The 22,078-nt window shown below is 37.6% G+C and overlaps 3 non-coding genes and 4 pseudogenes across 3 annotated transcripts; all 7 read right to left on the bottom strand.

Annotated features, from left to right (window-relative positions):
* Positions 1 to 602: 602 nt before the first annotated feature.
* Positions 603 to 721, bottom strand: LOC121561011. The gene has a single exon (XR_005999084.2). It is a non-coding gene; the product is annotated as a 5S ribosomal RNA (ribosomal RNA).
* A 548-nt stretch (positions 722 to 1,269) lies between these two features.
* On the bottom strand, positions 1,270 to 1,388 carry LOC121563833. The gene has a single exon (XR_006659407.1). It is a non-coding gene; the product is annotated as a 5S ribosomal RNA (ribosomal RNA).
* A 270-nt stretch (positions 1,389 to 1,658) lies between these two features.
* On the bottom strand, positions 1,659 to 1,777 carry LOC121563831 (annotated as a pseudogene).
* Positions 1,778 to 2,047: 270 nt separating this feature from the next.
* LOC121563823 lies at positions 2,048 to 2,166 on the bottom strand (annotated as a pseudogene).
* Positions 2,167 to 2,573: 407 nt separating this feature from the next.
* Positions 2,574 to 2,692, bottom strand: LOC121563817 (annotated as a pseudogene).
* Positions 2,693 to 8,895: 6,203 nt separating this feature from the next.
* LOC123486541 lies at positions 8,896 to 9,004 on the bottom strand (annotated as a pseudogene).
* A 6,516-nt stretch (positions 9,005 to 15,520) lies between these two features.
* On the bottom strand, positions 15,521 to 15,639 carry LOC123486535. Its single transcript, XR_006659406.1, has one exon. It is a non-coding gene; the product is annotated as a 5S ribosomal RNA (ribosomal RNA).
* Between the last annotated feature and the right edge of the window lie 6,439 nt (positions 15,640 to 22,078).

Raw genomic sequence — 22,078 nt, 5'->3', positions numbered from 1 at the left:
TTGTGGCCCCGGACAAGCACACCTGATTGTACTTGTCAACTAATCATCAAGCCCTTGACATCTGAATCAGGTGTTTTTGTCCAGGGCTACAATACAAATGTGTACTGGAGGACTGGAGTTGGGAAAAACTGTGATAATATAATACTATATGATACAGATTCTCTCTCTTTCTCTCTCTCTCTCTCTCTCTCTCCCTTCCTCTGAACCGTAGAGTTGTATTGTTAATTCCACAGACATTGCTCTGTCAGTGAGACCCCATGGAACAGACATAGCATCTCTTGTGTCACCCTAATAATAAATTACATATATTTTGAGGGAAACGCTTTGTCTATTATTTAATTTGACCAGGGCAGGGCAGCACATACAAACTGCATTTAGTCCAATAAAAATGCAGGATATTATTAGGGTGATAAATAAAAGGAAGTTGCTCCATGATACATGTATTTTGAGGGAAACACACTGACTATTATTTAATTTGATCAGGGCAGGGCAGGGCAGCACTTACAAACTGCATTTAGTCCAATAAAATACATGATATTATTAGGGTGATAAATAAAAGGCAGTTGCTCCATGACACAAGAGCACTCTCTAGTGGAACAAAAAGCTTACAGCACCTGGTATTCCCAGGCGTTCTCCCATCAAGGTACTAACCAGGCCCGAACCTGCTTAGCTTCCGAGATCAGACGAGATCGGGTGTATTCAGGCTGGTATGGCCATAAGCGAGTGAACAACTCTTGGTACACTATATAAAGACATGAACAAAATTTACCAGTGATTCGAATTTCCGTGCATCTTAATGAACCGACTAAAAACAAAGGCTGAATATACTGCCTATATTTTGAGGGAAACGCTTTGTCTATTATTTAATTTGACCAGGGCAGGGCAGCACATACAAACTGCATTTAGTCCAATACAAATACATTATATTATTAGGGTGATAAATAAAAGGGAGTTGCTCCATGACACATATATTTTGAGGGAAACGCAATGTCTATTATTTAAATTGATCAGGGCAGGGCAGGGCAGCACATACAATCTGCATTTAGTCCAATACAATTACATGATATTATTTGGGTGATAAATAAAAGGCAGTTGCTCCATGACACATATATTTTGAGGGAAACGCACTGTCTATTATTTAATTTGACCAGGGCAGGGCAGGGCAGCACATACAAACTGCATTTAGTCCAATAAAATTACATGATATTGTTAGGGTGATAAATAAAAGCAGTTGCTCCATGACACAAGAGTACTCTCTAGTGGAACAAAAGCTTACAGCACCTGGTATTCCGAGGCGGTCTCCCATCAAAGTACTAACCAGGCCCAATCCTGCTTAGCTTCCGAGATCAGACGAGATCAGGCATATTCAGGATGGTATGGCCGTAAGCGCAGGAACAGCTCTTGGTACACTATATAAAGACATGAACAAAATTTACCAGTGATTCGAATTTCCGTGCAACTTAATGAACCGACTAAAAACAAAGGCTGAATGTACTGCCTATATTTTGAGGGAAACACTTTGTCTATTATTTAGTTTGACCAGGGCAGGGCAGCACATACAAACTGCATTTAGTCCAATAAAAATACAGGATATTATTAGGGTGATAAATAAAAGGCAGTTGCTCCATGACACAAGAGCACTCTCTAGTGGAACAAAAAGGTTACAGCACCTGGTATTCACAGGCAGTCTCCCATCCAAGTACTAACCAGGCCCGATCCTGCTTAGCTTCCGAGATCGGAAGAGATCAGGCATATTCAGTCTGGTATGGCCGTAAGCGCAGAAACAACTCTTGGTACACTATATAAAGACATGAACAAAATGTATCAGCGCTTCATATTTCCATTCAACTTAATGAACCAACTAAAAACAAAGGCTGAATGTACTGCCTATATTTTCAGGGAAACGCACTGTCTATTATTTAATTTGATCAGGTTAGGACAGCACATATAAACTGCATTTAGTCCAATAAAAATACATGATATTTTTAGGGTGATAAATAAAAGGCAGTTGCTCCATGACACAAGAGCACTCTCTAGCGGAACAAAAAGCTTACAGCATCTGCTATTCCCAGGCGGTCTCCAATCCACGTACTAACCAGGCCCAATCCTGCTTAGCTTCCGAGATCAGACGAGATCGGGTGTATTCAGGCTGGTATGGCCGTAAGCGTGTGAACAACTCGTGGTACACTATATAAAGACATGAACAAAAATTACCAGTGATTCGAATTTCCGTGCAACTTAATGAACCGACTAAAAACAAAGGCTGAATGTACTGCCTATATTTTGAGGGAAACGCTTTGTCTATTATTTAATTTGACCAGGGCAGGGCAGCACATACAAACTGCATTTAGTCCAATAAAATTACATGATATTATTAGGGTGATAAATAAAAGCAGTTGCTCCATGATACATGTATTTTGAGGGTAACGCAATGACTATTATTTAATTTGATCAGGGCAGGGCAGGGCAGCACATACAAACTGCATTTAGTCCAATAAAATACATGATATTATTAGGGTGATAAATAAAAGGCAGTTGCTCCATGACACAAGAGCACTCTCTAGTGGAACAAAAGCTTACAGAACCTGGTATTCCAAGGCGGTCTCCCATCCAAGCACTAAACAGGCCCGATCCTGCTTAGCTTCCGAGATCGGACGAGATCAGGCATATTCAGTCTGGTATAGCCGTAAGGGCAGGAACAACTCTTGGTACACTATATAAAGACATGAACAAAATGTATAAGTGATTCGTATTTCCATGCAACTTAATGAACCAACTAAAAACAAAGGCTGAATGTACTGCCTATATTTTCAGGGAAACGCACTGTCTATTATTTAATTTGATCAGGTTAGGACAGCACATACAAACTGCATTTAGTCCAATAAAAATACATGATATTTTTAGGGTGATAAATAAAAGGCAGTTGCTCCATGACACAAGAGCACTCTCTAGTGGAACAAAAGCTTACAGAACCTGGTATTCCAAGGCGGTCTCCCATCCAAGCACTAACCAGGCCCAATCCTGCTTAGCTTCCGAGATCAGACGAGATCGGGTGTATTTTATTTTTATTTTTATTTTTTACAATATTTACAGTACAATATTACAAAGAACAATACATTAGACACTAGCCTAACATAGGCAGGTGAACAATTCACCCCCTATCAAATCAAAGAACCCAAAGAAATAAAAATACAAAAAAAAACTAGTATACAAAAAAACCCAGACATGACTAAGACATAACAAATTCCACCCACAAAATAGGCAGATTAATAGCAACCCCCTATCAAATAAAAATAAACAAAGAAAATATTCAAAATAATTATTTCAAAAATTATAAGTGATTCCTCCACCATCCACCTTTGCAATCAACCCACACCCCTCAACAAAATGTTTATCAAAATCTTCCATCCCATAATTAAACAACATATCCATGTGTTTACTAAACAGTGATATAAAAATACCCCACACCTTCACCCTCTTCCTGTCAAAAAAACCATAATTCCTCCTACAAAAAATAGCATACCTCACAAAACTCAAAACAATATTCAACAAGCACACATTAACACCATCACATTTACCAGACACTCCAAATAACACAAGTTCCTCCCACACATACTTTTTCAAGAAATCACCCCCCCAGTTTTTACTTAACATTTCCTTAACTTTACAAAAATATATTTTAATTCCTCACATTCTATAAACAAATGCATAAGCGTTTCTGGGAAACATCCACATATATCGCATTCCCTTTTTTACTTCACAATTAATTTGATGTAACACCACCTTTGTAAATATTCTATTGTGTCTTAACTTAAAATCATTATTTTCACACTCCTTACTATTATATTTTACATTTAAATTTTCCCATATCTTTTTTTCATCCAATTCTGGAAAAACTGTTTTCCAAAATTTTTCAGCAGCCGGCCTTCTATAACATTTTCCTACCATTATTCTATACAATATTTTCACTGGTATAGTAGATAAATGTACTTTATTCTTACTGCTACCAATGAACAAATTAGGAAATACAAACAGATTTTCTCTTTCAACCTCACTATTTATTAAATCCACCCATGCGCTTGGTATGCTATTCTTTATCTTGTCATACATATTATTCACTGTTCCCCTTCCCACCTCTTCATCCCATTCCTTGATAATATCAAAAATAGCTTCTTCAGGTAAAAACCCTGGAATTACCTCATATGTATAATCTTTTATTTGTCGTAGACCTGCACTCCTAAATACTTTATTATACAAAACTTGTTCTTTGTTCTTGATTTTCTCATTCAGAAATATAGGTTGATTCATAATCAGGTCAATATGACCACATTCATAATATACATTAGGCAACAACTCTGCCCATGCATTTAGCACATCTTTATAAAAATCTGGTACCTTTTCAAACATTTTCCTTTTAAGCCCCATCAATAAACCATTATCTCCACATCCACCACTCTCCTCTAAGTAGACCTTAAAGAAGTGTTTCCAGCCATAATCTTCACTGTCATACAAATATTTCTTTACTGTTTTTATCCTAATAGCTTTTCTTTTGACATCTAAATCTACAAGTTTTAAACCTCCATCCACATAGTCAGCTATCAATGTTTTCTGAGATATTCTAACACCTTTACCATCCCATATAAAATTAGACACCACCTTATTTAATTCATTTAGCACCCACTCAGGCATGTCCAGGACTCCCAAAACATACACAAATTTAGATAATACCAAAGCATTTGCAACAATTACTTTACCTTTTAACTTTAATTTTCTATTTTTCCAGAAATTTAACGTTAGCTTGACTTTATTAAGGATCCCAGTCCAAGTTATATATTTTGCCTCTTTCTCCTTTACACCAATGTTTACTCCCAGCACTTTAATAAAATCCCTTGCTATCTTGAATGGAATCTCACACTTATTTGCATCGATATCCCCAACAAACATTATTTCAGTCTTCTCTATATTAACTTTAGTGCCCGATGCCTTACCATATATATCTATGATTCTCATAATGCTTCCAATGCTTCCTATATCCTTCACAGTGCAAGTAGTGTCATCAGCGTACTGATGTACAACACTGATACCACCACCTGGGATTCCGACACCCCTTACCTCTTTATTACTATTTATTAATGTAGCTAACGGTTCTGTAGAAACACTGTACAACAGAGCTGACAAAGGACAGCCCTGCCTTACTGACCTCTCTACAGGAAAAGTATCTGTTAACACTCCGTTACATTTGACACAACTTTTAGCCCCGCTGTACAACAGGTTGATCCAAGATACAAACTTTGGCCCAAAACCAAACCTCTCCATAGTCTGTAATAGGAAGCTATGCTCCACTCTATCAAAAGCTTTGTTAAAATCCAAACTTAATACTATACCGCCTTCATTTTTCATTTGATTAACAACATCCCTAATTGTACAAATTACATCTGCAACATCTCTTCCAGGTATACCGTAGGCTTGTGTTGATGCAATAATACTCCCAATCACCTTTTTCATCCTATTCGCTAACACTTTAGTCAATATCTTATAATCCGAATTTAGAAGACTAATAGGCCTATAATTTTCTAACTTTAATCTACTGCCCCTATTCTTGAATAAGATCGTTAACATACCAGTTGACATAGACTCAGGGATTTCCTTATTCTCTTCCATATAATGAAACACCTTCCCTAAAATGGGTGCCAAAATATCTACAAAGACTTTATAGAACTCATTTGTTAAACCATCCAAACCCGGACTTTTATTGCCTTGAGTGTTAACAATTGCTTCCTTGATTTCCATAATCGAAATCTCTTCATCACACATCATTCTATCTACCTGAGATACTTTGGCACTAATTGTATCCAACACTTTTTCAACACACACTTTATCTACATCATTCTTTTTGTAAAGATTTCTGTAAAAGGATTCAACTGTATCTAAGATCTCAACAAAATCGTTTACCTTTACACCTTTTTCATCTTCCAACTCTACAATGTAACTCTTAGTTTGTTTTCTTTTTTCAAGCCCCCAAAAAAAAAGGATGTACATTTCTCTCCCTCCAAAGCGTACTGTGCCCTACTCCTAACAATAGCACCCAAACATTTCTTTTTTTCATACCGACCCAGCTCTGCATGGATTTTCAAATAGTTCACAACATCATAGTCTGGATCAGTATCAGCCTTTTCAAGTTCATGCAACATCCTATTTCTAAGCATTGTTTCTTTCTGCTTATCTAACCGGTTGTGATTTCTAGCATACCTAATACTCCTGTTTTTTACTTTTCCTTTCACTTCCTCCCACCATAAACACACATTCTCTTTTAACAGTACATTAGACATTTCATCATTAATACATTCAACAATTTCATTTCTATTTCCTTCCTCCTTTAACAGACTGGCATTTAAACACCAGACACCTCCCCCTCTCCTCTCCACACCAAAACCCATTTGAAATGACATTACTGCGTGATCACTATATGCTGTAAAGTTATATGACATCTTCTTAACATGCTGCACCAATTCTTGTTTTGCTAGACATAAATCAATTCTGCTTTGTTTTAATTCCTTTAGCACCACCTGCCTTCTAGAAAACACTCTTCTGTTTGGATTTTCAGCCCTCCATATATCTACTAGATTCTCCTCATTCATAAGTTTCCATAATGCATTTCTAGAAGAGTCATATCTGAATCTAGCACAACTAGAGGCATCCATTCTACTACACCTCACATTAAAGTCTCCTATCAATATACAGTTTTCTGAGCACAGTGTTTTTAAGTTGTGAAACATTTCTCTCCTTTCAGATTCAATGTTTGAAGCATAAACATTGATTAAACGAAAAACTACATTTTGCACTTCAAATTCAATTGCAATAAGTCTGCCATCATTGTCAGCATATATTTGTTTTACATTTTGAACCACATCGTTTTTTATCAAAATAGCCACACCACATGTTTTATCACTTCCATGACTACAAAAAATTTAATCAGACCATTTACTCTTAATCTCCTGTATTTTGGAATCTGTCCAATTGGTCTCTTGAAAACACAACATGTCTGCCTTAACAGACACTAAAACCTGCTCAAATTTGCTCATGTTTCTCAAACTGTTACCATTTAGGGATGCGACTGTAATCATTATTAATGTGTGCAGAGGTATAATCAGAGCAAAACAAGTCCTTTCAAAACCTACTTTTTCTTTTTTCCAAATCCCATCATCTCCCTAGTTTTCGACAATGACCTCTTATTTTTTGCAAACAACTGATGATCCTCACTATCTATATCATCCTCCGTCTCCTGATTTGGAGCGGCAGGGAAGCCTTTTGAAAAGTGCGCTTTAACAGTGCCAGTGACTTCAGTGGACCCAGCTCGCTCTTTGGTGTAATTTTTACACACGCTTGAAACTGGCTCAGGCACCTGAGAAGCACCTTGCACCATCTCTACCTGTGTATGTAATTCACCCATCATGTGCTGCTGTTCCACCTTGTCAGCAGCAGAGACCAAAACTGCGTCTCGTGTTTTGCCAGAAGACATTACAGGCTCTTCAGGCATATCTGCCACTGTCTCTGAAGTCACACTCCCCCATGTCACTCTCTTTTTCTCCCTCCATAAACACACTCCCCTCCTCTTCCTCAGAAGTGAGGTCCATTGTTTGCAAAAAGTAAGTGATCTTTTCCCTTCTTACAGCTACATCTAACTTTCGGTCTGTCACACATTTCACACACATTACCTATGTTCAAACATTCTCTGGCATAATGCCCTTGTTCACTACATTTATGGCATGTGAATTCCGGACATTCCTTAAGTATGTGCCCCGGCTGAATACATAGTCTACATACCTTCACTTGATTGTCATGGATTACACGAAAATATTCAAATCCCTCGACAGTGTTAAATTTGGTAGAATATGGCAAGGATTGCACATTGTCTGTGAACTTCACCTTGCAAAATCTCGTCCCGTCTACAATGTCTGTTCCTGGCCACATCCTCCTCTTGATTGGCGTGGTCGCCTTCACTTTCCAGCCTCTTAGTTTCTCATATATCTCCCCATCTGTAATGTATGCAGGCAAGTTCAAAAAGGACACCACAAGCTCATCGTTCCCTGCTCTTTAGCCATGATTTGACAGTTCTTTATCTTTAGCCCGTCCATTAGTCTTTCTTTTCCCTTTACATGAGACATTGTTATTTCATACTTATTTCCGTCTCTCATTCTACATCCAAGTATTGTTCCACAAACTTCCCTTATTCCTCTCAGCAATTCCATCGTTGTTATTTTCCCCTCTCCAATTATTTCCACGTTCACCGTCAGTTCCTTCTCATACTTTCTTTTCTTCAGTTCTTCATTTGAAATTCTGATTTCACTGTTGTCCTTTCCCGTCGTCGTTTGTATTCTTGATGTTGACGCCATGTTGTCCATCCGGTTATTTTAATCAATATCCCCCAAACAGCTCACGCCGATGGGGGATAATAAAAAAAAAGTTTCAAAGAAAATCAACTACAATCACACACAAACTTTCAAACTTATAAATCAAATAAACCTCCAAAAAACGATATCCTCTCTCAAGCACTCAGACACCTGCCGCTCATCCACTTCCTGAAATTCCAAAAAGGGGCATATTCAGGCTGGTATGGCCGTAAGCGTAGGAACAACTCTTGGTACACTATATAAAGACATGAACAAAATGTATCAGTGATTAGTATTTCCGTGCAACTTAATGAACCGACTAAAAACAATGGCTGACTGTACTTTCTACATTTTGAGGGAAACACACTGTCTATTATTTAATTTGATCAGGTTAGGACAGCACATACAAACTGCATTTAGTGCAATCAAAATACAGGATATTATTAGGGTGATAAATAAAAGGCAGTTGCTCCATGACACAAGAGCACTCTCTAGCGGAACAAAAAGCTTACAGCACCTGGTATTCCCAGGTGGTCTCCCATCCAAGTACTAACCAGGCCAAATTCTGCTTAACTTCCGAGATCAGGTGTATTCAGGCTGTTATGGCCGTAAGCTCAGGAACAACTCTTGGTACACTATATAAAGACATTAACAAAATGTATCAGTGATTCGTATTTCCATGCAACTTAATGAACCAACTAAAAACAAAGGCTGAATGTACTGCCTATATTTTGAGGGAAACGCTTTGTCTATTATTTAATTTGACCAGGGCAGGGCAGCACATACAAACTGCATTTAGTCCAATAAAAATACATGATATTATTAGGGTGATAAATAAAAGGCAGTTGCTCCATGAAGCATATATTTTGAGGGAAACGCACTGTCTATTATTTAAATTGATCAGGGCAGGGCAGGGCAGCACATACAAACTGCATTTAGTCCAATAAAAATACATGATATTATTAGGGTGATAAATAAAAGGCAGTTGCTCCATGACACATCCATTTTGAGAGAAACGCACTGTCTATTATTTAATTTGATCAGGGCAGGGCAGGTCAGCACATACAAACTGCATTTAGTCCAATAAAAATACATGATATTATTAGTGTGATAAATAAAAGGCAGTTGCTCCATGACACTAGAGCACTCTCTAGTGGAATAAAAATTACATCACCTGGTATTCCCAGGCGGTCTACCATCCAAGTACTAACCAGGCCCAATCCTATTTAGCTTCCGAGATCAGACAAGATCGGGTGTATTTTTTTATTTTATTTTTATTTTATTTTATTTTATTTTATTATCAAAAAATTCAATTTTTTACAATATTTACAGTACAATATTACAAAGAACAATACAGAAGACACTAGCCTAACATAGGCAGGTGAACAATTCACCCCCTATCAAATCAAAGAACCCAAAGAAATAAAAATACAAAAAAAACTATTATACAAAAAAAAACAGACATGACTAAGACATAACAAATTCCACCCACAAAAAAGGCAGATAAAAGCCACCCCCTATCAAATAAAAAAACAAAGAAAATATTCAAAATAATTATTTCAAAAATTATAAGTGATTCCTCCACCATCCACCTTTGCAATCAACCCACACCCCTCAACAAAATGTTCATCAAAATCTTCCATCCCATAATTAAACAACATATCCATGTGTTTACTAAACAGTGATATAAAAATACCCCACACCTTCACCCTCTTCCTGTCAAAAAAACCATAATTCCTCCTACAAAAAATAGCATACCTCACAAAACTCAAAACAATATTCAACAAGCACACATTAACGCCATCACATTTACCAGACACTCCAAATAACACAAGTTCCTCCCACACATACTTTTTCAAGAAATCACCCCCCCAGTTTTTACTTAACATTTCCTTAACTTTACAAAACATATCTTTTAATTCCTCACATTCTATAAACAAATGCATAAGCGTTTCTGGGAAACATCCACATATATCGCATTCCCTTTTTTACTTCACAATTAATTTGATGTAACACCACCTTTGTAAATATTCTATTGTGTCTTAACTTAAAATCATTATTTTCACACTCCTTACTATTATATTTTACATTTAAATTTTCCCATATCTTTTTTTCATCCAATTCTGGAAAAACTGTTTTCCAAAATTTTTCAGCAGCCGGCCTTCTATAACATTTTCCTACCATTATTCTATACAATATTTTCACTGGTATAGTAGATAAATGTACTTTCTTCTCACTGCTACCAATGAACAAATTAGGAAATACAAACAGATTTTCTCTTTCAACCTCACTATTTATTAAATCCACCCATGCGCTTGGTATGCTATTCTTTATCTTGTCATACATATTATTCACTGTTCCCCTTCCCACCTCTTCATCCCATTCCTTGATAATATCAAAAATAGCTTCTTCAGGTAAAAACCCTGGAATTACCTCATAGGTATAATCTTTTATTTGTCGTAGACCTGCACTCCTAAATACTTTATTATACAAAACTTGTTCTTTGTTCTTGATTTTCTCATTCAGAAATATAGGTTGATTCATAATCAGGTCAATATGACCACATTCATAATATACATTAGGCAACAACTCTGCCCATGCATTTAGCACCTCTTTATAAAAATCTGGTACCTTTTCAAACATTTTCCTTTTAAGCCCCATCAATAAACCATTATCTCCACATCCACCACTCTCCTCTAAGTAGACCTTAAAGAAGTGTTTCCAGCCATGATCTTCACTGTCATACAAATATTTCTTTACTGTTTTTATCCTAATAGCTTTTCTTTTGACATCTAAATCTACAAGTTTTAAACCTCCATCCACATAGTCAGCTATCAATGTTTTCTGAGATATTCTAACACCTTTACCATCCCATATAAAATTAGACACCACCTTATTTAATTCATTTAGCACCCACTCAGGCATGTCCAGGACTCCCAAAACATACACAAATTTAGATAATACCAAAGCATTTGCAACAATTACTTTACCTTTTAACCTTAATTTTCTATTTTTCCAGAAATTTAACGTTAGCTTGACTTTATTAAGGATCCCAGTCCAAGTTATATCTTTTGCCTCTTTCTCCTTTACACCAATGTTTACTCCCAGCACTTTAATAAACTCCTTTGCTATCTTGAATGGAATCTCACACTTATTTGCATCGATATCCCCAACAAACATTATTTCAGTCTTCTCTATATTAACTTTAGCGCCCGATGCCTTACCATATATATCTATGATTCTCATAATGCTTCCAATGCTTCCTATATCTTTCACAGTGCAAGTAGTGTCATCAGCGTACTGATGTACAACACTGATACCACCACCTGGGATTCCGACACCCCCTTACCTCTTTATTACTATTTATTAAAGTAGCTAACGGTTCTGTAGAAATACTGTACAACAGAGCTGACAAAGGACAGCCCTGCCTTACTGACCTCTCTACAGGAAAAGTATCTGTTACCACTCCGTTACATTTGACACAACTTTTAGCCCCGCTGTACAACAGGTTGATCCAAGCTACAAACTTTGGCCCAAAACCAAACCTCTCCATAGTCTGTAATAGGAAGCTATGCTCCACTCTATCAAAGGCTTTGTTAAAATCCAAACTTAATACTATACCGCCTTCATTTTTCATTTGATTAACAACATCTCTAATTGTACAAATTACATCTGCAACATCTCTTCCAGGTATACCGTAGGCTTGTGTTGATGCAATAATACTCCCAATCACCTTTTTCATCCTATTCGCTAACACTTTAGTCAATATCTTATAATCGGAATTTAGAAGACTAATAGGCCTATAATTTTCTAACTTGAATCTACTGCCCCTATTCTTGAATAAAATCGTTAACATACCAGTTGACATAGACTCAGGGATTTCCTTATTCTCTTCCATATAATGAAACACCTTCCCTAAAATGGGTGCCAAAATATCTACAAAGACTTTATAGAACTCATTTGTTAAACCATCCAAACCCGGACTTTTATTGCCTTGAGTGTTAACAATTGCTTCCTTGATTTCCATAATCGAAATCTCTTCATCACACATCATTCTATCTACCTGAGATACTTTGGCACTAATTGTATCCAGCACTTTTTCAACACATACTTTATCTACATCATTCTTTTTGTAAAGATTTCTGTAAAAGGATTCAACTGTATCTAAGATCTCAACAAAATCGTTTACCTTTACACCTTTTTCATTTTCCAACTCTACAATGTAACTCTTAGTTTGTTTTCTTTTTAAAAAAAAAAAAAAAAAGGATGTACATTTCTCTCCCTCCAAAGCGTACTGTGCCCTACTCCTAACAATAGCACCCAAACATTTCTTTTTTTCATAACGACCCAGCTCTACATGGATTTTCAAATAATTCACAACATCATAGTCTGGATCAGTATCAGCCTTTTCAAGTTCATGCAACATCCTATTTCTAAGCATTGTTTCTTTCTGCTTATCTAAACGGTTGTGATTTCTAGCATACCTAATACTCCTGTTTTTTACTTTTCCTTTCACTTCCTCCCACCATAAACACACATTCTCTTTTAACAGTACATTAGACATTTCATCATTAATACATTCAACAATTTCATTTCTATATCCTTCCTCCTTTAACAGACTGGCATTTAAACACCAGACACCTCCCCCTCTCCTCTCCACACCAAAACCCATTTGAAATGACATTACTGCGTGATCACTATATGCTGTAAAGTTATATGACATCTTCTTAACATGCTGCACCAATTCTTGTTTTGCTAGACATAAATCAATTCTGCTTTGTTTTAATTCCTTTAGCACCACCTGCCTTCTAGAAAACACTCTTCTGTTTGGATTTTCAGCCCTCCATATATCTACTAGATTCTCCTCATTCATAAGTTTCCATAATGCATTTCTAGAAGAGTCATATCTGAATCTAGCACAACTAGAGGCATCCATTCTACTACACCTCACATTAAAGTCTCCTATCAATATACAGTTTTCTGAGCACAGTGTTTTTAAGTTGTGAAACATTTCTCTCCTTTCAGATTCAATGTTTGAAGCATAAACATTGATTAAACGAAAAACTACATTTTGCACTTCAAATTCAATTGCAATAAGTCTGCCATCATTGTCAGCATATATTTGTTTTACATTTTGAACCACATCGTTTTTTATCAAAATAGCCACACCACATGTTTTATCACTTCCATGACTACAAAAAATTAAATCAGACCATTTACTCTTAATCTCCTGTATTTTGGAATCTGTCCAATTGGTCTCTTGAAAACACAACATGTCTGCCTTAACAGACACTAAAACCTGCTCAAATTTGCTCATGTTTCTCAAACTGTTACCATTTAGGGATGCGACTGTAATCATTAGTAATGTGTGCAGAGGTATAATCAGAGCAAAACAAGTCCTTTCAAAACCTACTTTTTCTTTTTTCCAAATCCCATCATCTCCCTAGTTTTCGACAATGACCTCTTATTTTTTGCAAACAACTGATGATCCTCACTATCTATTTCATCCTCCGTCTCCTGATTTGGAGCGGCAGGGAAGCCTTTTGAAAAGTGCGCTTTAACAGTGCCAGTGACTTCAGTGGACCCAGCTCGCTCTTTGGTGTCATTTTTACACACGCTTGAAACTGGCTCAGGCACCTGAGAAGCACCTTGCACCATCTCTACCTGTGTATGTATTTCACCCATCATGTGCTGCTGTTCCACCTTGTCAGCAGCAGAGACCAAAACTGCGTCTCGTGTTTTGCCAGAAGACATTACAGGCTCTTCAGGCATATCTGCCACTGTCTCTGAAGTCACACTCCCCATGTCACTCTCTTTTTCTCCTTCCATAAACACACTCCCCTCCTCTTCCTCAGAAGTGAGGTCCATTGTTTGCAAAAGTAAGTGATCTTTTCCCTTCTTACAGCTACATCTAACTTTCGGTCTGTCACACATTTCACACACATTACCTATGTTCAAACATTCTCTGGCATAATGCCCTTGTTCACTACATTTATGGCAAGTGAATTCTGGACATTCCTTAAGTATGTGCCCCGGCTGAATACATAGTCTACATACCTTCACTTGATTGTCATGGATTACACGAAAATATTCAAATCCCTCGACAGTGTTAAATTTGGTAGAATATGGCAAGGATTGCACATTGTCTGTGAACTTCACCTTGCAAAATCTCGTCCCGTCTACAATGTCTGTTCCTGGCCACATCCTCCTCTTGATTGGCGTGGTCGCCTTCACTTTCCAGCCTCTTAGTTTCTCATATATCTCCCCATCTGTAATGTATGCAGGCAAGTTAAAAAGGACACCACAAGCTCATCGTTCCCTAGCTCTTTAGCCATGATTTGACAGTTCTTTATCTTTAGCCCGTCCATTAGTCTTTCTTTTCCCTTTACATGAGACATTGTTATTTCATACTTATTTCCGTCTCTCATTCTACATCCAAGTATTGTTCCACAAACTTCCCTTATTCCTCTCAGCAATTCCATCGTTGTTATTTTCCCTTCTCCAATTATTTCCACGTTCACCGTCAGTTCCTTCTCATACTTTCTTTTCTTCAGTTCTTCATTTGAAATTCTGATTTCACTGTTGTCCTTTCTCGTCGTCGTTTGTATTCTTGATGTTGACGCCATGTTGTCCATCCGGTTATTTTAATCAATATCCCCCAAACAGCTCACGCCGATGGGGGATAATAACAAAAAAGTTTCAAAGAAAATCAACTACAATCACACACAAACTTTCAAACTTATAAATAAAAAAAAACCTCCAAACAAACGATATCCTCTCTCAAGCACTCAGACACCTGCCGCTCATCCACTTCCTGAAATTCCAAAAAGGGGTGTATTCAGGCTGGTATGGCCGTAAGCGCAGGAACAACTCTTGGTACACTATATAAAGACATGAACAAAATGTATCAGTGATTCGTATTTCCATGCAACTTAATGAACCAACTAAAAACAAAGGCTGAATGTACTGCCTATATTTTCAGGGAAACGCACTGTCTATTATTTAATTTGATCAGGTTAGGACAGCAAATACAATCTGCATTTAGTCCAATAAAAATACATGATATTTTTAGGGTGATAAATAAAAGGCAGTTGCTCCATGACACAAGAGCACTCTCTAGCGGAACAAAAAGCTTACAGCACCTGGTATTCACAGGCGGTCTCCAATCCAAGTACTAACCAGGTCCAAACCTGCTTAGCTTCCGAGATCAAACGAGATCAGGTGTATTCAGGCTGGTATGGCCATAAGCGAGTAAACAACTCTTGGTACACTATATAAAGACATGTACAAAATTTACCAGTGATTCGAATTTCCGTGCAACTTAATGAACCGACTAAAAACAAAGGCTGAATGTACTGCCTATATTTTGAGGGAAACGCTTTGTCTATTATTTAATTTGACCAGGGCAGGGCAGCACATACAAACTGCATTTAGTCCAATAAAAATACATGATATTATTAGGGTGATAAATAAAAGGCAGTTGCTCCATGACACATATATTTTGAGGGAAACGCACTCTCTATTATTTAAATTGATCAGGGCAGGGCAGGTCAGCACATACAAACTGAATTTAGTCCAATAAAAATACATGATATTATTAGGGTGATAAATAAAAGGCAGTTGCTCCATGACACATCCATTTTGAGAGAAACGCACTGTCTATTATTTAATTTGATCAGGGCAGGGCAGGGCAGCACATACAAACTGCATTTAGTCCAATATAAATACATGATATTATTAGGGTGATAAATAAAAGGCAGTTGCTCCAAGATACATGTATTTTGAGGGAAACGCACTGACTATTATTTAATTTGATCAGGGCAGGGCAGGGCAGCACATACAAACTGCATTTAGTCCAATAAAATACATGATATTATTAATGTGATAAATAAAAGGCAGTTGCTCCATGACACAAGAGCACTATCTAGTGGAACAAAAAGCTTTCAGAACCTGGTATTCCCAGGCGGTCTCCCATCCAAGTACTGACCTGGCCCGACCCTGCTTAGCTTCCGAGATCAGACGAGATTGGGCGTATTTTTTTTATTTTTTTTTATTTTTTTTTTATTGTAAAATATTCATCAAATACACTTATATTATACCATGTACAGTGTTATATACAAAAAACCATACACTAGAAACTATTCTACCATAGGCAGGCGAACAATTCACCCCCTATCAAATCAAAGAACCCAAAGAAATAAAAACAAAAAACTAGTATACAAAAAACCAGACATGACTAAGACATAACAAATTCCACATATTAAATAGGCAGATTTAAAAGCATCTCCCTGTCAAATAAAAATAAACATAGAAAATATCAAAATATTTCTTTCTAAAAATTATAAGTGATTCCTCCACCATCCACCCTTGCAATTAACCCACTCCCCTCTACAAAAAGTTCATCAAAATCTTCCAATCCATAACTATAAAACATATCGATGTGCTTCTTAAACAAAGCTACAAAAATACCCCACACCCTTACCCTCCTCCCTTCAAAATAAGCATAATTCCTCCCACAAAAAATAGCATACCTAACAAAACTCAAAACAATATTCAACAACCTCACATTAACCCCTTTACATTCATCTCCCACTCCAAATAAAACCAATTCCTCCCACGCATTCTTTTCCAACAAACCACTCCCCCAGTTTTTACATATTATTTCCTTTACTTTACAAAACATATCTTTTAAATCCTCACATTCTACAAATAAGTGTAATAAATTTTCTGGTGCCTTACCACATATATCACATTCTCTTTTTATTTCTTTATTTATTTGATGCAGCACTACTTTTGTGTATATCCGATTATGTCTTATTTTAAAATCGTTATTTTCACATTCCAATTTATTCCCATGTAAGTATAAGTTTTTCCATAATACTTTTCGATCCATCTTCGGAAACAGTTCTACCCACCTCTTCTCAGCAGCAGGCCTGTCAGTAACCAGTAATTGTTTATAAAAAACATTTGTTCTGACACTAGACAATGTTTTCCATTTATCCCCATTGTCAATATATAAATTCGGTAATACATATAAATCTTCCCAAATTCCATCTCCATTAATGACAGAAACCCATTCTGCTGGAATGCTACTTTTCACCCGTTCAAATCCATTCAATATAGTACCTTTCCAAACTGTATCATCCACATCCTTCACATTGTCATAAATGGCCTGGTCTCTTAGAAACCCAGGAATAACTTCATATACAAAGTCTTTAATAAGTCTCAGTCCAGCCCTCATAAAAAGGGGGATTATACAACACTTCATCATTGAACATAATTTTGGGATTTAAAAACACAGGTTGATTCAGTATTATATCCTTATGTTCACACACATATTTTACACGAGGAAGAAATTCTCCCCATGCACGTAACACTTCCTGATAAAACAGAGGAACTTGTTCATACATAGGCTTTTTCCATATCATTAATAACCCACTCTCTTCACATCCACCATTATTATACAAATAATTCCTAAAGAACCTCTTCCACCCATATTCTTCCTCCCCATATAAATACTTCTGTATAATTTTAATTCTTAATGCTTTTCTTTTCACGTCTATGTCCACTAATTTTAGACCCCCATCTTTATACTCTGCAGCAAGTGTAGACCTAGATATTCTAGCCCCTTTGCCATCCCACAAGAAGTTAGAAACAATAGAATTAAGTTCTTTTAAAACCCACTCAGGCATCTGAAGCACATCCATGACATATACACATTTAGATATTAGTAAAGAATTTGTTACCACTACCTTTCCTTTCAATTTTAAATTCCTCCATCTCCAAAATGCCAGTGTTTGTTTGATTTTATTCAATACACCTGCCCAAGTCCTATCACATGCCTCCTTTTCATCAATACCCAAAATAACTCCCAACGCTTTAAAATAGCCATTAGCTCTTTTAAAATGATACCTACACCCATTATCATTCACTAGCCCCACATACAAAACCTCAGTCTTTTCTACATTAATCTTAGCACCTGATGCTTTCCCAAAGAGCTCAAAACACTCCATCACTCTATTTACACTTTCCACATCTCTAACAGTAATTGTAGTGTCATCTGCATATTGCTGCACAATGCTGACTCCACCCCCTGGAATAGAAACGCCTCGGATCTGGTGGTCTGCTTTAAGGAGAGCCACCAGAGGCTCAACCGACATACAATATAAGGCCGCAGACAATGGACATCCTTGCCTCACCGACCTCTCCAATGGGAAAGCATCAGTAAGTAACCCGTTACATTTTACTCTACTTACTGCAGCACCGTATAGCAGCTGTATCCAGGCCACCATTCTGCTCCCAAATCCAAAAGTTTTAAGCGTCTGCATTAGAAATGAATGTTCTACTCTATCAAAAGCTTTATTTAAATCAATGCTCAATACTACACCTCCCTCACCCTTCATATGTCTTATGACATCCCTTAAAAGTGCAAATAATGTCTGCTATTTCTCTACCAGGAACACTGTAAGCCTGTGTCTCTGAAATAATACTTCCCATTACTTTATTAATTCTGTTAGCCAGCACCTTAGTTAAGATCTTATAATCTACATTTAAAATAGATAATGGCCTAAAATTTTCTAATCTTTTCCTACTTCCCTTGTTTTTATATATTATAGTTATTAAGCCAGTCGCCATCGACTCCGAGACTTCCTGAGATTGCTCCATATATTTGTACACATCTAATAAAACAGGTGCCAGTATATCCACAAATGTTTTGTAAAACTCACTTGTCAGCCCATCAGAGCCAGGGCTCTTATTTCTATGAGCAGACAAAATCGCCTCCCGTATCTCTGTGACCGCCAAGTCTGTGTCACACATGAGTCTTTCATCCTCTGATATTCTGGCATCTACATAGCTCAACACCTCTTCTATACATCCTTGATCATTGCATTCTTTTTTAAAAAGATTACTATAAAAACATTCTATTGTATCTAAAATCCCCACCAGATCATTCACTGTCTCCCCCCCTCTCATTCTCGATTTCTGTAATATAGTTTCTAGCCTGCTTCTTCTTTTCTAACCCTAAAAAGAAGGATGTACATTTCTCTCCTTCTATGGCATACTGTACTCTACTCCTTACTATTGCCCCCATACATGCACTCTTTTCAAAGTTATGTACCGCAGCCTGAGCTTCCATAAAACCTGCCATATCATAACCCTCCACCGTATCAACTTTTCCCAGCTCAATGTCTAGTCTTTTATTCAAAGCTATCCTCTCCCTCTTTAAAAGAAAATTCCTTCGTCTTGCATATTTAATGCTCAACCCTCTAATCTTCTCTTTTAGACCCTCCCACCACAATCCAATATTAACACTTTTAAAATCACTCAATATTTCTCTATTTATACAATCAGAAATCATATCAATATATTTTCCTTCTTTTAGTAGCTCAGCATTCAAACACCATACACCACCCCCTCTAGAAGGCACACTAGGACCCAGCAGGAAACCAAGAGAGGCATGATCACTTAATGTATTAAAATCATACCTAATCTTTTGTATATATTGCACAACATTTTCCGCCGCTAAACAATAATCTATGCGGCTTTGCCTGAGAACCTTCAAAACAACCTGCCTCCTTGAAAAAAACTCTCTGACCTGGATGCATTCCCCTCCATACATCACTCAGACAATGATCCTTCATTATCCCCAACAATACTCGCCTAGACATGTCAGAGCGCAACAAAGTACTCCTTGACGTGTCCAGTTTTGTCAATCTAACGTTAAAATCCCCAACCAATATACAGTTACCCACACAATGTTGCTCAAGTGCCTTAAAAAATACTTCTCGGTCACTCTCATTATTAGGTGCATAAACATTCAATAAAGTGTATTGCACATTTAGAAATTCAAATTTAACACTCAAAAGTCTACCCTCTTTATCCGCATACACTTGCCTAATATTCTGTACACTATCCCTCTTAATTAATATAGCAACCCCACACGTCCTCTCCCCACCATTATTATAATAAATCAAATCCATCCATCTCTTTCTTACTCCATCCATCATACTGTCAGTCCAGTGTGTCTCTTGGAAGCATAAAATATCAGCCTGTAGTAGACTCACTGTCTGTTCTAACTTTCCCATATTCCTTAGTCCATTAATATTAACAGATACAACACTCACCATAAGTACAATTAATATGTTGATTTTTCCCATCATCAAGACCCAGTCTTTTTTCTTCTTCTTCTTGATCTTGCTCTTCCTACTTTCCTTTGCTTCTTCCCTCACCCTTTGGACTTCACCCGCGGACACTTCACTCTCAGAGTCCTTCCTCTTCGCGGATTCCCCCTTCACATCCATACTTTCAGGAATAGTGTCAGGTACAACCCCTCCATTATCTTCATCTCCCTCACCTTCAGATGTTTCCGTTTCCTGCTCACCTCCTCCTCCTCCTCCACCATCAGGCTCCTTTCCATCTGTGCAGTAGTCATCTAGGAATTCGACATCCATGCTCGCCCCAATTCCATCCCCCTCTGTCGCAGTAGATTCACCATCTCCTCCTCCTCCACCATCCTTGCCTCCTTTTTCCCCGTCCTCCATCACGTCCCCCTCCTCCACTCTCTCTTCTTCCATCTCCTCCTCCTGTTGTTCCATGTCTTCACCATCTGTTGGCCCAGTACACGTACAGCGCATTCTTCTCTCCCCACATCCATTACATGGTCTCTCCTCTCTCTCGACGCACTCTCTTGCATAGTGCCCTTGTGCTCCGCATCTCCGACATAGAAAATCAGGACAGTCCCGTACTACGTGGCCAGACTGAATACAAATTCGGCACACTTTAACTTGCCTGTCATGTATCACTCGAAAGTACTCAGTCCCCTCCAACGTCTCAAACTTGGTAGAATATGGTAGTGAGCGCACCACGTCTGTAAACCGGACTTTACAGAATCTTGTGCCATCAGCGATCTCTGTTCCTGGCCATAATCTCCTCTTAATCCCAGAAACCGCCTTCACACCCCATCCTTCCAATTTTGCCACGATAGTATCGTCACTAATATACACTGGTAAATTCATGAAGGACACCACCAGCTCATCCGCTGAAATGTCCCTCGCCATTACCGTGCACGATTTGATTTTTAGTCCATCCATTAACCTCTCCTTCCCATGGACATGGGACATCGTAATCTCATACTTCTGATCACCTTTAAATCTGCACCCTATCACCGTTCCACACGCCTCCTTTATCCCTCTCAGCAATTCCATCATCGTTAATTTCTTTTCCCCAGTGATATCCACCGCCACCGTACAAGTCTTATCATAGGACTTTTCCCTCGATGATGGTGCATCAGGAACTTTTCCTCCATGTCCAGTACTCTTTGTCTGTTCCATCGCGTAGGTCGTTGTATCCATTGTTGTCCGTCCGATTAACTAATTATATCTGTATTTTCCCCTCCTTTCCTTCCCCCCCCAGCAAAAGCTGCTAGGGGAGAAACAACTCTACTAATAAATCAAAACAAAAATCAAATTCCACATAAATAACCAAACAAAAAAAGATTTCAAAACGCAGCAACCAATTCCCTCTCCTTCTCCTCCAATACCACCGCACCTGTAACCACTTCCTCAATTACCGAAAGGGGTGTATTCAGGCTGGTATGGCAGTAAGTACAGGAACAACTCTTGATTCACTATATAAAGAAATTAACAAAATTGACCAGCGATTCGAATTTCCGTGCAACTTAATGAACC

Source organism: Coregonus clupeaformis, unplaced genomic scaffold (genome assembly GCF_020615455.1).
Source record: "Coregonus clupeaformis isolate EN_2021a unplaced genomic scaffold, ASM2061545v1 scaf1258, whole genome shotgun sequence".
NCBI classification, from domain to species: domain Eukaryota; kingdom Metazoa; phylum Chordata; class Actinopteri; order Salmoniformes; family Salmonidae; genus Coregonus; species Coregonus clupeaformis.
This window is presented reverse-complemented; position numbering and strand designations above follow the sequence as displayed.